This window comes from Geospiza fortis, unplaced genomic scaffold, assembly GCF_000277835.1.
Source record: "Geospiza fortis unplaced genomic scaffold, GeoFor_1.0 scaffold284, whole genome shotgun sequence".
Classification (NCBI taxonomy): Eukaryota; Metazoa; Chordata; class Aves; order Passeriformes; family Thraupidae; genus Geospiza; species Geospiza fortis.
Window position 1 is genome coordinate 380,050 of NW_005054508.1, and position 15,740 is coordinate 395,789.

The following is a 15,740-nucleotide window of genomic DNA, read 5'->3' on the forward strand; positions in this document are numbered from 1 at the left end:
GGTGGTCCCAAGGTCCTGCTCAGTCACAATATTTGAATCCAGAAATCCTCTTGAAATATTGAGGGGAGAAATACATTGTGAGGTGAGAAACTCCAGATCTTGGAATTGTCGTTGAGGGAATTGTCGTTGAGGGAATTGTCGTTGAGGGAATTGTTGTTGAAGGAATTGTTGTTGAAGGCATTTCATTTCTTTAGAGAGCCCTGACCTTTCTCAAATACCTTCCAAAGTCAAACATGTTCTGAGACAAAGGATGGACAGTGGAATTTGTCATTTGAGGATAAAAACTACAGCTGCCTTGATGTGAAGCAATATATTCATCTGAAGTCCACAATAAATATTCATTCCTTTCAGAAGGGAGCTGTAGACTATCAGACTAAAATATTTTTAAAACCCCCACTTTTTATTAATTCTTGAGCTGCAATTTGATTTTAATCTGTAATCTTTGAGCTCTGATTCTATCCCAATGATTAAGGCTTTTCAAGAGGATCCTGTTCTTCTTTGGGAGATGCTCAATATCAACCAAACACAATTGAAAGGCAGAAGTTGTTGAAAAGAAAATTAAATTTGCTCTATACAAAATTTCTTTACTTTTCCTCCCTCTCAATTATTTTGCTTTTATGGGGATTTTTTTCACAGCACATTAAAGAAGGGGGGAAGTGTTTTCTCAAAGTCAAATGCTCTGAGTGACTGCTCAAATTGCAGATTCCAATGGGGTTATACATAGAAACTTCTCATTAAACCACAGGGGTTGGAATGGTGTCAGCTGAAGGTATTGGGCACCTCTGTGGAGGGAAAGTGAGAATTCCCAATTAAGTATTGATTAAAAATAACTCCTGGTCTGTTTCAGAAACTAAGATCCATCTCAAAAGTCTTCAGTTCATTAGCAAAACCTGTTAATCCTGCAAAATACCCATAGATTATTTCTCTTTCTTATGTTTGAAATATTATATTTAATTAATTTTAAGGTGTTAAAAGGGTTGCATTTTAGATTGGTATACTATTTCCCTGCCTCAGATCAAATGTGAGCTTCCTTCTTATAAAGAGTTCCATTAAAAAGGTTAAATTCCCTAAATCTTGTTGACCCAATTAAAAAAGTGGGAGACTATCAACTTCCTTTACCATCCCCAAAAAAAGGGGGGTTTGGGATGTGGAATGCTTCAGACAGATGATCCCAAACATCCCAGTGTCATTCAGTTATTATTTTATATTAATTTTTGAGTGTTCCTATTTGGGTTATATTGATTTCCATCAGAGCAGAAGGGAAGAAAACATTGGAAATAAAACTGGGGGATTTTGGGTTGGGTCATAAACAATGTCATGGTCACAGAAGGTTTTTGAAGGTGCCAGCACAACCCATTAGCACAAAGAAAAATGTGCCCTTGCCACATCTATAATTTTAAGTTCTAATGTTGAGTATTTGTTATCCCAGAAACGTTGGGGATGAAGATTGAGGAGATTTTGAGGATAGTTCAGGGAATTTTAAGATCTGCTGTACAATGTGGGGCAAGCTGCAATTTGGGACCTCTCTGGAAGAAACTCTTCCTTTTGGGAGCCATGGGGTTTTGACCTTCACATTTTTGAGCTTTCATCTTCTCCAGTCCTTTCCTTCTAATGCCAAGTTTTTCATCCCAATGGAAGGGCAGGGCCCTGCTGATGGAGCAATTGTTCCCTAAAAGGCTAAAACAATTAATTTTGATAGCAACTTTTTTATCTTTAAAGTCAGAGACCCGTGCTGGAGCCCTATCACTGCAGAGTGGGGGTGACAGTGACATTGTCACACCTTGACATTTTGCCTCAGACAGAGCAGGAGGGATCAGCGTTGTCTGCCTGGAAAAACATCCCAAAAATGGAATGCCCTATTGAAAAACAGAGTATTTAGCAGTTAAATTCCATATTCCTGTTTGCTTGGCTCCTTGAAAACCAGCAGAAAGATGGATAGAGGAGGGAAAAATTGTGAAGTTCCTTGAGAAGAGACCCCAGAAGAATTGTGAGCCCTTCCAGAAAGTTTTGGTGTTCCAGAGTTACCTCTCAAGGCAAAACTCCTTGGGAGAAAAGTCTCCTTGGCAGCAAGTTTAACCTGGATTCCTTTGCAAGCAGCAGTTAATTAGCTCCAGCTAATTGTCCTTCAAGGGCCTATTTTTTCCAAGAGGAGGTTTGTGGTAGGGAAGAACTCGGAACATAAAATGTGGGCAGGTTTGTGAGGCTTTATGCAAATCCCGTGGAATGTTTTTGCTCGTCTTTTTTTAGCTCCCATCTCCTCTTCAGAGCTCACTGCCAGCTGGGAAAAGGCCTTGGGATGCCTCCTGTGGATCAAATGGATCAGGATGACCAAGGCCAGCTTGGGCAGGATTGGTCTAGTGGGAGGTGGAAGGGGTTGGAACCAGATGGGCTTTGAGGTCCCTTCGACCCCAAGCCATTTTAGGACTGTGAATGCCTACAAAATTAGTGGCACAGGGTTTTTTTTCCCCATTTCCATGCTGGAGCACATCCCTGGAGTCACAGAGCTCAGGGCATGGCTGGGAGGATGTTAGGCAGAAGTTACAGGCTTGGAATATCTTTCCATGTATCCATCAGTCCTCCAGGCCTGGAGGAGCTGAGCTGTTTATTGAGTTTATTCTTATTTTAGAGGCATTTTCCTGCTTTTTGTCAGCTTGGCGTTGGCAGTTCCCTTTAATGTCCATCCTTGGTGTTCCCTTTCTTAAATCAGCAATTGCAGACACATCATCTGTGAGACCAAGATTTTAATTGTAGGCTGTGGTTTTAATTATTGGATTGAGCAGACTATAATATGAATTATAATATTCTACTCCTTGAATATAGTCAAATGACTTAATGAGTTAATTAACTAATGGATATTATAGTTGCCTCCTAAAAAGGGAAGGAGAGAGGAAAATTCGCTTCATGCTCTGAGGAAATGGGAGTCCAGAAAAGCAGCACTCATGTCCCAGTCCCAGGCCCAGCCACAGTGGCATTTAGGGCATGAAGGAGATGCCCAAATCATCAGGATTATCTCAGTGTAGGTTGCTTCCAGATGGAGCCACTCCAGCAGCTTCCATAAATCCAGGAGGACGCAGGAGAGTGGCTTCTGCTGCAGTGGGTGGTGCCAAGTGGGGCGAGGTTCAGTGACCCCCTTAGCTCAGGGCACACCAATCCCTTCTGCTGGGCTCTTCCCAACCTGGGAACTCTTGGCATTGATCGTGTGCAATTACTGGACCCTTACCAAGGCTGGAGTGGTTCCTCTCTAGCTGGTGGCTCCTTTCCACGGCAGGGCTGTGGCACAGCCACACCACTGTGGTGTCCCTGGCCACCCAGCTGGGACAGCTGGCTCTGCCTGGCTGTGCCCAGCTGAGCACAGCCCCTAGAGGCACTGTCCCAGTGCTCCCATCACATTCCCAGCTGGCTCCCAGTGCCCTTCTCCCGTGGCAGCAGGGCTTGGGATTGATCCCCTTCTGGAGCCTTGGTGCCTTGTGAAGGCTGCCCTAGAACAGAGGCCAGGCAAAGTTAAAGAATAAAGCAGGGATTTATTAAAAGGATCTCCTCCATGGATCCACCTTGGGCAGCACAAGAGCCCAGCCAGGGCTGCACCCAAGGTGAACCAAAATGGACACAAAATGGACACCTGGTCACAGGGTCTCTCACTTTTATAAGTTCTGCTTCATTTGCATATTGGAGTTAATTGTCCAATTCCAGCTTTACCCCATGAAGTCCCAACTTTTTTCTTTTTCTCTCTCCAGCCCACATTGTTTGTGCTCTTGGGCCTGAGATTTGGATCATTTGTCCTTGGTCCCCAGCTAGAGCAGGAATTGTTTTTGTCTCCCTGCTTTATGAACAGAGCTCACCATCCCTTAATGTGAAGCTCAGACCTACACACTAAAGCAGCACAGAATCTGAAAAATACAAAAGCTAAAACCTGAGGCATCAGAATAACCAACAAACCTTACAATATTTCACAGCTTGGCTTGGCCATGCTGTGTATTTGTATTTTAAGCAGGACAAAGAGTTTGCTAGGGTGAGGGGATGACAACTTTGCCTCCTGCTGCCATTTTCTTCCAATCCAAAACATACATGGAAGGAGCTTGGGGAAGAGTTAAAGCAAATGGATCCACCTTGGGCAGCACAAGAGTCCAGCCAGGGCTGCACCCAAGGTGAACCAAAATTGTCACAAAATGGACACCCGGTCACGGAGTCTCTCAGTTTTATAAGTTCTGCTCCATTTGCATATTGGAGTTAATTGTCCAATTACAGCTTCAGGTTATGAAGTCCCATCCTTCTAATTTTTCTCTCTTCACTATTGTTTATACTTTTTGGCGTGGAGCTTGTAACAGTTGTCCTTGGTCTCAAGTTGGAAAAGAATTGTTTTGTCTAACTAGCCTGTGAAGAGAACTTGCTAATGCTTGATGTGAGGCTCAGAGTTACACACTAAAGCAGCAGAGGATCTGAAAAATATGAAGGCTAAGACTTAAGGCATCAGCCTGGACTCTGGTGCCTTCATGCTGTTGCTCCAAGCTCTCTGCAGGTAGAGGTTGTTGACTAAAAGTGTTGAGCACTTTTCCCTTGGTTTTTTTTTCCCATCCCAGCTGTATGGCAGCCCTGGGGGAATGTCTGGACAGTCACAGCCAAAATTAGCTGCTTTTCCCAGGGCTCATGGGGACAGGGACCTTTATTTAGTGTATGATGCCTTTCCATGTCCTTGCAGCCCGAGAGCCCTTCATCTTTCTGGAGCTGTGTTTTAATGAAGAGCTTCATTAACAGTTGGACTCAGAGATCTAAGAGCTCTTTTCCAACCTGAATGATCCTATCCAAACCTTTTGTTTCAGTCCCCTTTCCTAGTCCTCTTTTTCAGTGCCTGAGATGTCCTTTTTTTCAACTTACACCCCCTCTCTCACTCCATTTATTCATAAAAAACCATCCCAGGAGTTCATTGATTTAATTTTGCTGCAGAGGGTGGTTATGAATATTTTTCCCTTTTATATACCTCTGGAAATGAATCAGTATAAAAGTATAAAGATAATAAATCAATATAAAAGTATAAAGATATCTAAGGAAAAGAAATAAAGGTTAATAGGAGAGAGAGTAGAGGAAAGATCCCACCATCCAGAAATGAGACTTAGTTGTTGCAATTTTGATATCTGTCAAAGTGATGGTCACAGTCTTGATCCACTGAGGATGAGGAAACACACTGAGGCTGGATTGAGCCTTCAGCTCTGTAAAAAGGAGCAGAAACCATTTTATTTTCATGGAAACTCCTGTTTTGGTGTGATGGAAAACCTTGGGAGAGCTTTGCCTGCAGATGCTGCCTCTGCAGGGCTCTTTCCAGCCTGCTGGGTTGGACATCCAGCCAGCCCTGGGGTTGTGTGTCTAAAACAGCCCTGGGTGTTAGGAAAGGATGGTTTTATTTTGTTTAGAAATACAGTTGAGATAGATTTTAACCCCTGCCAGAAGGGAAATGGGCAGAGTTAGGGTTCCAAAATGGGAGCTGCCAGTTAAAGAGGATGATTTAGTGAGGACCTGATTTGGTGCTGGGCTGGAAAACTTTGGCTGAAACAATCCCACCAAGGCATGGAATGTAATTTTTTCCTGCAAGAGACAGTATTTTCTGGATTTGCAGCATCAGAGAGCTGTGCTGAGGGGCTCCATCCCCCTCTGTGTCCCTTGTTCCCTGAATTAGGGACCATCTGGGAAGCAGCTTTTGCCTCGGCTATCCGTGGTGCCAGACTGGGGAGAAATCCTGTGGGATGTGCAAAAAGCTGGCAAAAAGCTCCTCAGGGCTATAAAAAGCAGAGGTTGCAGTCATTTCTTTTAAGCTGTGTAAATAATTAAAACCCTTCTCCTCTCTGGTGAGGGCTGTGTGGAAGCAACAACTGATCATTGATACCTGCTCAGTTTGTGTGAGCTGGAGCATTTAATATTCAGAAAAACTGTGATTTTAGGTGGCATTATTTGGCCTCTAATATGGAGGAGCTTTTTCTTCCTGCTGCAGAGTTTTGCTTTTCCCAGCATTCAGCCTTAAATAATTTGTCATTCCATCCTGAAGCCACAGCTAGTTTGTATCCAGCTCTGTCACATTTTCCTGATTGCTGTAATAAATAGGGTTGGATTTAGAAAACATCTCAGAAATCATTTGAAAATGTGAGAGCCCAGCAAGAGAGCATGCAGGGTGATGTCCCTAAGTGAAGGTAAATGCTAAATATGACTTTGTTTATTGAGGGGGACTTGTTTGCAGACTTGAATTATTCACACAGAGACCACACCAGGCAGACTTGGTGGCTGCTTCCCTCTGGAGAAAGAGCCCTGGGAATGCTCTGTCACCCACCAGGGATATGTGAATGACCTTTTGAAAGCCAGGTTGTTTTATTTAGGTAATAATCTCTGTGCTCTCCCCTTGCTCAGCTGACCTTTGGATGTGATAATGTGCTGGGACACGTCAGATGGTGTGGAAAAGTCAGGGCCTCTGGAATGGATCTTCCAATGGATCCAATGGATCTTCCAATGGATCTTCCAATCTGCTCTTCCAACAGCTGGCTGCATTTTTTTAATGGAATTGGGGCTGTCCTCTTTGTTTTAGTGAATTAGAGCTGTCCTGAGGAAGCAAAACTGCAGCAGAAATCATCCCTAGGGCAACAAATCCCAGAGGGAGCAGAAATGCAGTGTGGACACTTCCATTCCAGCTACATGAGGTGGGAGCTCTTGGTGGTCTGGGCCTTGGAAATATCAACCATTCCTGTGGCATGGATGAGAATCCTTCCCCCAGGAGCTGCTGGGAATACTCTGCTAATCCCAGAGCTCTGTGCAGTGCTGGCTTGGTGCTTTAACCAGAAACCTTGGCCAATTTTGGGGGGTCGAGGCAAAGGCAGTGTTAAAACATTTCCATGCATGCCTGGTGGTGTAAATTGGTTGTCCAGCACATTTTGGAGCTGTCCTGGGGGTTTATCTAAACAGCTTTTAAGGATTACACCACTGGAAGTTGGGCTGTTTCTGTCCTGCTGTTATCTGCCGACTTAAATAACAGGGAGACACTTGAACAAAATGTAATCCAAATAAAAGTGAGTGATTCTGCTGCTACAGGGAAACGGTGATTTTGGAACTGCTGGAAGCAGGTGTGAGATCATTTGTGCCTTTCCCAGAGCTGCAGTTCTGTGTTAGTCCAGTTCTGCTTGGCTGTACCTCAGCAGCTCCAACAAGCTCAGACCTCACTTTTATATCCAAGAGTTTGTAAGGGGAAGGAAAGAAGGAGATGTAGAGCCAATGAGAGATGAAGGGCAGGTGTGTTGCTGGTGCTGGCAGCCAGGGAAGGTCTGGCTGGAAAAGATTTGGGATGCAGAGGGAAGCACCAGGGCAGGAGGTGGGATAGCGTTGTGTCCCTGACATTGCCAGATAAAGAAGTTTCTTCCCATTCACCCAAAAAACTTCCCAGGCCAGGATTTATGGGAGTAGCTCCAAGGTTTGGGAGTGCTGGTTGTTTTAACTCAGGGAGAGGGGAAGGAGTAGAGAGTGGAGGCTCCTGATTCAAAATGAGTGAATATTCATTGTTCTCGCTGCTAACATCAGTGAGTGTGGTACCCAAAAAGTGCCCAGCAAATTCAGCTGACCCCAGGACAGAAATTGTGTCACACTGGGAGATGAAATTCAATCACCCAACTGTGAAATGGAAGAATTTAATCCCACTTTAAGTAAAAAACACAGTGTAGCTTTAACTCCAAAGCTGCTGCCGACGTCTCCATCTCACCTGCAGCTGAGCCACCAAAACAAACCCTTTTCCATCTTCCTTGTAGAAAGCAATCACTTTTCCTGAGGGCTCAGATTGCTGTCCATACACAGCTTCCAGTGTAAATGCAGTCCCTATTCCACTCAGAATTTCTACCCTCATCTCATCCTTACCTGGGGAGGGACTGGGAACAAGGGATGAAGGGACAGGACACAGGGAATGGTTTCCACTGCCAGAGGGCAGGGCTGGATGGGATATTGGGAATTAGGAATTGTTCCCTGGCAGGGTGGGCAGGCCCTGGCACAGGGTGCCCAGAGCAGCTGGGGCTGCCCCTGCATCCCTGGCAGTGCCCAAGGTCAGGCTGGAAAAACCTGGGACGGTGGAAGGTGTCCCTGCCCATGGCAGGGGTGGCACTGGATGATCCTTAATATCCTTTCCATCCCAAACCGTTCTGGGATTCTAGGAAAGGATTCTGGGACAGGTCTGTGCCTTTCCTGCTCCCAGCTGTGGGACCCACAGGATGTGATGCTCCTGTTTTTGGGATCCCCAGGAAGGTGCCAGCCTCCCATTACAGTAATATATACCATAACACTAAGTAATAGAGGTTTATTTATTTTATTATTATTATTATTATTACTGTTATTATTTTTTCCCCATGTGCTTGTTTGCATCACTTGGAATGCCAGAATGGTTTAGGTTGGAAGGGACCTTAAAGCCCATCCAGTCCATGGGCTGGGACACCTTCCCCTAATCCCAGGTTGCTCCAAGTCCATCCAGCCTGGTCTTGGAGCACATTTAGGGCATCCTAAACCCCACACTGGGCAGTGCACTTGGTTTTCCTGGCTGTGCTCTGCTCCACTTACATTGATTTGCCCTCAGTTGCATTTGCTCCATTTTCTCAGTGTCTCACTGAACGCTCCATGAAATGATTTGAGAAGTGCTGAGCTCTAAATCTTTAAATCATCTGAAAAAAAAAAGTGAAGAAAAAAGAAAAGAAAGACAGTTGTCATGATTTAGCTGATCCCACAGTTTCTGCAGAGGTATAACAAGATGAAACATCAGGAATATAGATAAGATGACATTGTGAATATGTGTGAGAGCTCAGTGCCTGTAAACCTTGAAAGAGGAGATGAAAGCCTGATCTGGCCCATTATGTTGGACATTAATGTAAAAGTGCCTGGAGGTTTTTAATGGGGCTTTTGTTATTAAATTTCTGATGCGAGTTAAAAGCTCCTCATTCGTGGCTGCATTTAAAATTCATTTTAGTGATGGCAGTGAGGTGTTCCTGGCTCTGTCTGCTCAGCAAAGCAGCACAGGGAGATGTGTTTGAGCCCTGTCTTTGCTATCTCTCAGTTTCCTGTCATTTCCTGTACAATTGTTGGGTTGCTCTGTAGAAAACATCAAATAACATCATTTATTGATCACAGAGCGAGGGATTAGAGTGATACCATGAGCATCAAAGTGTGCAATTGGAATCTGCTCAGCTGTTGATGATCTGTGTTAAACAACTGTGCCATACCTCCCCCAAGCCCTTCAGAGCTCCAGGTCCTGATCTGAATCTGTCACAGACAGGTAGAGAAATTATAAAAGAAAAGCCTCATAAAATTAAGCTAAATTAATAGCTGGCCTGTCACTTCTAAGTGCAGCTAAGTAGTTTGCAAGTTCCCACATAAAAACAATCTGGGGAATGAGAGCTTGTTAACACAACAATCTATTCCTAGGGTGTAAAATAAGTGCATCTGTATAAACAATAAGATCTGTCTCATAAGAATCAGTAGAGAAAATATGTAAGCTAATCAGAAATACAGAAGTTTGATAGATATGCAAAATACTATGCACCAGCCAATGTGGATGTATTATCAACAAATAAGATTTGACACAGAGCCTTCTGATAATCCTATAAAATATAACCTGCACAATAACAATCTGGCTTTTCCTTCATGAAGATAATGCAGTCTTGGCTAATTTATTACAACATCAGTCTTGGATTAAATCTCAGAGCTGGGTGCATTTCCATCCCAAGATGCTTCCTCAGCAAGCTGCATTCCTCACACAGGGATCCTTATTCCTTCTGCCCTTTGGAGGCTTGTGGAAACCCAGGGCTCCTGTGCAGGAGTGATCTCATTCCTCTTGGAGGGCAGCATGGAATTCCCATGGCTCAGAACTCTTTGAGGAGCCCCAAATGGGAGCAGGGCTGGCAGCAGCCCAGGCCAGGGCTGGGACTCTTGGAGCACACAGGGAAATTGCCAGGGAGTCCCTGCAGATGCTGGCTTGGCACAAAACTAAAAGCCTCCACTTCGAAACATCAGCTGTGCCCTTAAATTCCCCCACTTCCAGCTTCCCAGTCATTTCCTACAGTCCAGCTGCCTGCAGTTCAGCTTTGAAAGCTGTTTTGCCAACCCCACTGCTCCAAATCAGCTGCTTTAATAAGGATGCAGGAGCTGAGTTGTCATCTTTTGCATCTGGGTCAGATTCAGACATGAAAATATTTAAGAGTTGAGCAAGTGCTTAGTGAGGACGTGACCTCCTGCTTGGAAAAAGAGCAGATCCAGGAGAAAATGCTGCTCCAAGGCTTTTGCTCCCTGCTGCTCACACGTGCCCTTGCTAAGTATTGAAGCTGACATTTAAAGCAAAAAGGATTTGCTCTCATATTTTATGGTTGCAAAGGGTAAAGTCCTGCAGGAGTGAGCCTTGCACCGGTCACAGACCACACTCAGCACTTCCCAAAGTCCCCTGAGAATTAAATATATTCCTATTAAATATCAATATTAAATAATAAAATGAAATATATGAGATTTAGCTGGGTTTAGTTGGTTTTAGCTGTTTTTTTCTTGCAACCAGCTAAAACTCTGGTCATTTGAACTTCCTTTCACTGAGTTTGGGAGATGCAGCGGCAAAATGAAGAGTATTTCCTCCTGTTTCTATATTTGTGTTTCAACCTCTCCATTGTTTCCCAGGCAGGCAGGTTTTTATCAGTGCCTTGTTATCCAACTCCTTGGAAATGGAGAAGCCACTCAGACTTCTCAGGAGAGCCAGGGGAGGGGTAAAGGCTGGGAACAAGTAGTGCTGTACCTTCCCTTTCCTGGTGGCTTGCTGATGGTTTGAGGTGGGAGTCTCTCCACTCAAGTGTCCTTTTATGTGAATCTCCTTGCATGGCTTCAAGCATTTTGCAACAATTGAAACAACATTGTTTTAAACACAGCTGGGGGAAAGAAATTCAAATATTTGTTTGACCTGCAGCGTCTCCTGTGCTGTTGTACAGAGGAGGGGAGCATAAGAGAGCTGAGCTTGGGGGGTGCCAGGGGCTGCATTGCTTAAAAAACTCAACAGGAGCTGCTCCAGTGAATTCTCCTTTTGAGTTAGTGAGGGTTGGATGGCACAGCCTGGCTTGGAAATGAAAGTAATCGCAAACAACTCAGCTGTTTGAAAGTTTCCTTAATTTTTCCTAAGTTTCAGTGGATGGCATTGCTTAGAAAAAGAACATTTCTAGTAGAGGGCATCACTCCTTCTGCTGCAGGGGCTCAGGAGAGGCTGATCTGTGCCACCCCTTTGGAGAAGGCACGACAGAGGTGTCCAAGGATAAACACTCCTGGAATATTTGTATGTGGCATTGAAAGTGTCTCTAGGAAAAAAAATGACTCAATCACATTTTATTATGGCCTTCTAAAAACTCTCCAGGGCTTGGAATAGATTATAGCCCCAGCAGTATCTCTCTCCCATTTCCAGTGTTCTTGTTGGGAAGAATCCTGCTGTCATGTTGGACTGAAATTGATAATTTCAAAGTGATAATTTTCAATCAACTTGATAATTTTCCTGAAGTCCTTCAATTAAAAAAAAAAAAACAACCCTTTCACTGTTAAAAAATAAAATTATCCAGGACCACTTTCATGATACATCCAAAAGCATCCAGCCTGCTCTTTCCTCAGAAACCCATTTTTACAGTTCTTTGTACACAGAACTTCAATCCTTGTGCCAATACTCATTTACAATTAGGAACTCCACCTGAGAAGGTCCTAAATTAATGGGTTTTGCCCCATTCCCACATTGCAAAGCTCCAGTGTTGAGAGAGGAGAGTCCAGAGTGACTTGGGGTGATTTGGGGGAGTCAGGATCAGACCTGTGAATGAGAAGCTCAGGTTTTGCTGCCTCCAAAACTGAATTATCCAAAAAATAGCTCAGTTTCCAGCAGTGGGATCAACCTCTTCAAATTAGGATGAGTAGGGGAGTCAGGATCAGACCTGTGAATGAGGAGCTGGGGTTTTGCTGCTTCCAAAACTGAATAATGCAGGAAATAGCTCAGTTTCCAGAAGTGGGACCCTTCCCAGTGAGTCTGGGCATTATCATTTGTATGCCATCTCTTTATTTGATAAGGTGCAGCCTTATCTGGCTCTGCCCTTAGAAAAGCCCAGTGCCCATTAGTGATATTTATTTGTCTAATAAAGCACAACATTGCCAGCTTGGACCTGTTCATTTGTATTTTACACTTCTGCTCTTTACTCTCAGTTTCTATGGGAACCTGGGCCGTTACAGCAGTGGGGAATAAAGAGATGAGGAGAAGTCTTGGAAAACACAACTCTGTTTCTCCTCTGAATTGGCAGGCACAAACACTCAGCTTAGATCCAAATAAACTGGGAAAGGAGCAATCAAGGCAGGAGAGTTGATAATCATCAAGTCCCTCCTTGCTGAAACGTTTTCTACTTGGAAAATCCAGGTGTGATGCTGAAAAGCTGGGATTGAGGAGGAGACAACAGGTTGTAGTGCTTGACTTTATGGCTTTATTTCAGTGCAGAGTGCTCCAGTGCAACTGAAAATTTTATCAAAGCCCTCTCTTTTTGGTGTAATTAATTACAGCTGACGGGGTGAAAATGTGGTTCATGTAAAATTTTGTACCTGAGAAGCACACTGCAGGTCACCCATTCCAGGAGATCCTTCAGGATCTGCTGCTTCTCTCAGTGGTTAATGCAGATGAGCTGAAATAATGAGCAGGAAATAATTAGGAAAATCCCCTTAAGGACATTCCTTGCAGCACCATGATGGGAACTGGGGACAAGATGCTGGGCTCAATGGTCTGACAAGTCTTTTCCAACATAAACCATTCTGTGTTTGCACTTCAGCCTGACTGGGAAGGATGTGGGTGCAATGCTCTGAATACAGAGTGTCAGCAAAGTGAAGATGAATTTTACATCTTCCAAGATGTCTGTGTTTAAAATCCAGCAGATTTGGTGAGGATATAAACAAAAAAAGGCTTTGAAACAGTTGGCCCAGAGCAGCTGTGGCTGCCCCTGGATCCCTGGCAGTGCCCAAGCCAGGTTGGACAGGGCTTGGAGCAACTTGGGACAGTGGAAGGTGTCCCTGCCCATGGCAGGGGTGGCACTGGATGGGCTTTAAAGTGTCTTCCAAACCATTCCATGGTTATGGGATTTCAGCAGAGTCACTTCCTCAATACCAGCAGAGCCTCTGATGTTGGAGGTTCCTTTTTCCACAGCCCTTGGGCTGAAATTGGCTCATCCTCCCATCCCTGAATCCAGGGGAGGGGTTTGGAGCCCTGGCAGCTTTAGAAATACCACAGCTCAAGCCTCAAAATCCACTCTGCTTAAAAATAAACAGAGAACCGCATGTTTTGTGCCTTAATAAGCTAAAACATTGGCACCTACTTAAAAAGCCAGTTTTGATTTAGTCCTGAGGGATGCAGACACTCCTAATCCCCATGTATAGCTTACAAAGGAGCTCTGCTCCCCCCGCCTCGCCTGGTGTTAATCAGGCTGAGGTGCCTGACAGGAAAATCTCACAGAATTATGTTTGTTTGGCACAGAGCTGAGTTCAGGCCTCTCCTGATTAGTTTTCAGTCAAAGGGAAGCTCATCTGGAAGCTCCACTGCTAATTCCAGGAAAGGAAGGAGGCATTAAGGCTCTCCTGGGAGTTTCAAGTGACAGCAGAGCCATTAGCAGAGGGGAAGTGCAGGAAGATGATCTTTATCAGAAACCACATATTTGGCTGTATATTTCAACCCCAGCAATCACTGTTTACCCCTTGGTTAAGGATTGTTTTATTACATTGAAAAAGAAATGTTTCTGGGTCTCTCATCCTCTCAGTGAGCAGCAGGTAGAGTTTGGGTGTTCACTAAAGATGCTGACAGAGCAAAACCTACTTGTGAAGGAAGAGATGATCCCCTTTGACAATAGAAATGGGCTTTTGGAAAGGTTTTGTTTAAACTGGAGAAGTCACTGGAGAAGTGAAGGCCTTTATAAAGAGTCTCCATTTTTCTTGGGGAATCCCTTCAGGCACTGGAAAGCCACAATTAGAACTTCTCTCCAGGCTGAATAATCCAAACTGTCCCAGCCTTTCCTCCCAGCAGAGCTGCTCACCCCTCTGCTCATCCTGGTGCCTCCTCTGGACTTGCTCCAACAGCTCAAATCTGTGATCTGGGTTTTGCCTGGAATGCTCACACAAAGGGATCATCCCCTTGGGAGGGCTCAGATTCCTGCTGGGAAAGCACAAGGAGGGTGGGTTTGGTGTGCAACATTCTGCTCCTTCTTGTAAAACTTTTCCAGGAGCTCCTGTGAACCCAACAAGGCCTGCCAGAATATTCCAGGGAATATCACCACACACTTGCTGTGCTTCTTCACATTCTTCCTGTTCTCCTGAGGAGAAAAATGGGCCTTTGACCTGATGCCAGACATCCCACAGGTGATCTGCCCCTAGGCACATCTCCAGTGTATCTTCATTTTTCACATCAGGAAATAGGTCTGAAGAGAGGCAGCAAATTAACCAGAATTCATAAAAAACCAGGTCTGACACCATCCTTCTCTCTCCCATCTTCTGGGAACAACTGGCACAGAAGGAGCCCAGGTGGGAAGGGCTTCACCTGCAGAATTATTTCCCCTGTAAGGAGCTAACACTGGGTCTTTATAGCATAGAATTAGGCTGGAAAATCAAGTATTTAATGTGGAAGAGTTCCTAGAGCAGGGCATGTTCAGCATGATCCCAGATATTAAACACTCAGATAGTCCAAAAAACCCTGGATTTTAGTGAAATGATGTCTCCCTTTACTAAATACATCTTGAAAATGCTGAATGTGGGCAATTTTCAGGCTGGAGAGTCCCAGCTTGCTCAGCCATGACTCCTGTGGTGCTGTAGTTTGGATAAAGCTAAATTTTGTTTTTCCGCTGCTTTCCTGGTGATCCCTGACATTCCATCCTTCTTCTAGCCCATCAGCATGCAGCTGGTGCTTTCCTGTGGTTATTTTGAGGGGCATTGTGATCCCAGAGCCTGGTTTTGGCACTGGAAGTTTGGGTTACTTTTTTCTATCTCTATTTGATTTCATCTTTATTGGGAAAGCACTGAGGTGCTTCTGCCAGGCTCTTCCCAAGGCCCTTCTGCAGCTCATTTTGGTTCTCTCTGTTTCTTTTCTGTTTCTCTGAGTGGCTGAATGTTCATAGAAACCTTTTAGGAGCCTTTATTCATCCGAATTTGGACTCCATCAAGCAGCAGCAGCCCCAGCCTCAGGGTCACAGGTGGTGGCCTCCGGCTCTCCAGAGCAGTTCTTTCTCCATGAAAAAACCACTCCTTTTGTCTCCTTTGTATCTTCAATGGCCTTTGCTGGGGAACATTCTGAGAGAACTTTTGGAAACCACACAAAATCTGTTGAGCAGACCAACCTTAAGTGTGACCCCTTCAGGAAGCTCCATATGTCCCATTGTGGGAGACAGTAAATCAAATTTATTCTGCTCTTGGTGAGAGTTCTCACTAAAAAAGATACAGGCAATATAAGCCAGAGGTCCCCAGGTCAGCTCTGCAAAACTGTCACAGAATCCCAGGGTCCCTGAGGCTGGAAAATCCCTGCCAGCCCATGGAGTCCCAGCTGTGCCCAGTGCCCACCTTGTCCCCAGCCCAGAGCACTGAGTGCCACCTCCAGCCCTTCCTGGGACACCTGCGGGGCTGGGCACTGCAAAGCTCCCTGGGCAGCCCCTGCCAAGGCCTGAAATTGAATTCCAAACTGGAATGATAGAACTGGGATTATGGGTGTGGAGTTTGAA

General features: G+C 44.7%; 1 protein-coding gene across 1 annotated transcript in view; it reads left to right on the forward strand.

The window, feature by feature from the left end:
• The window catches only part of PRKG1 (protein kinase cGMP-dependent 1), a 286,803-nt gene that overhangs the window by 226,298 nt on the left and 44,765 nt on the right, over positions 1–15,740 (forward strand). The gene's annotated exons all lie outside the window — the stretch shown is intronic.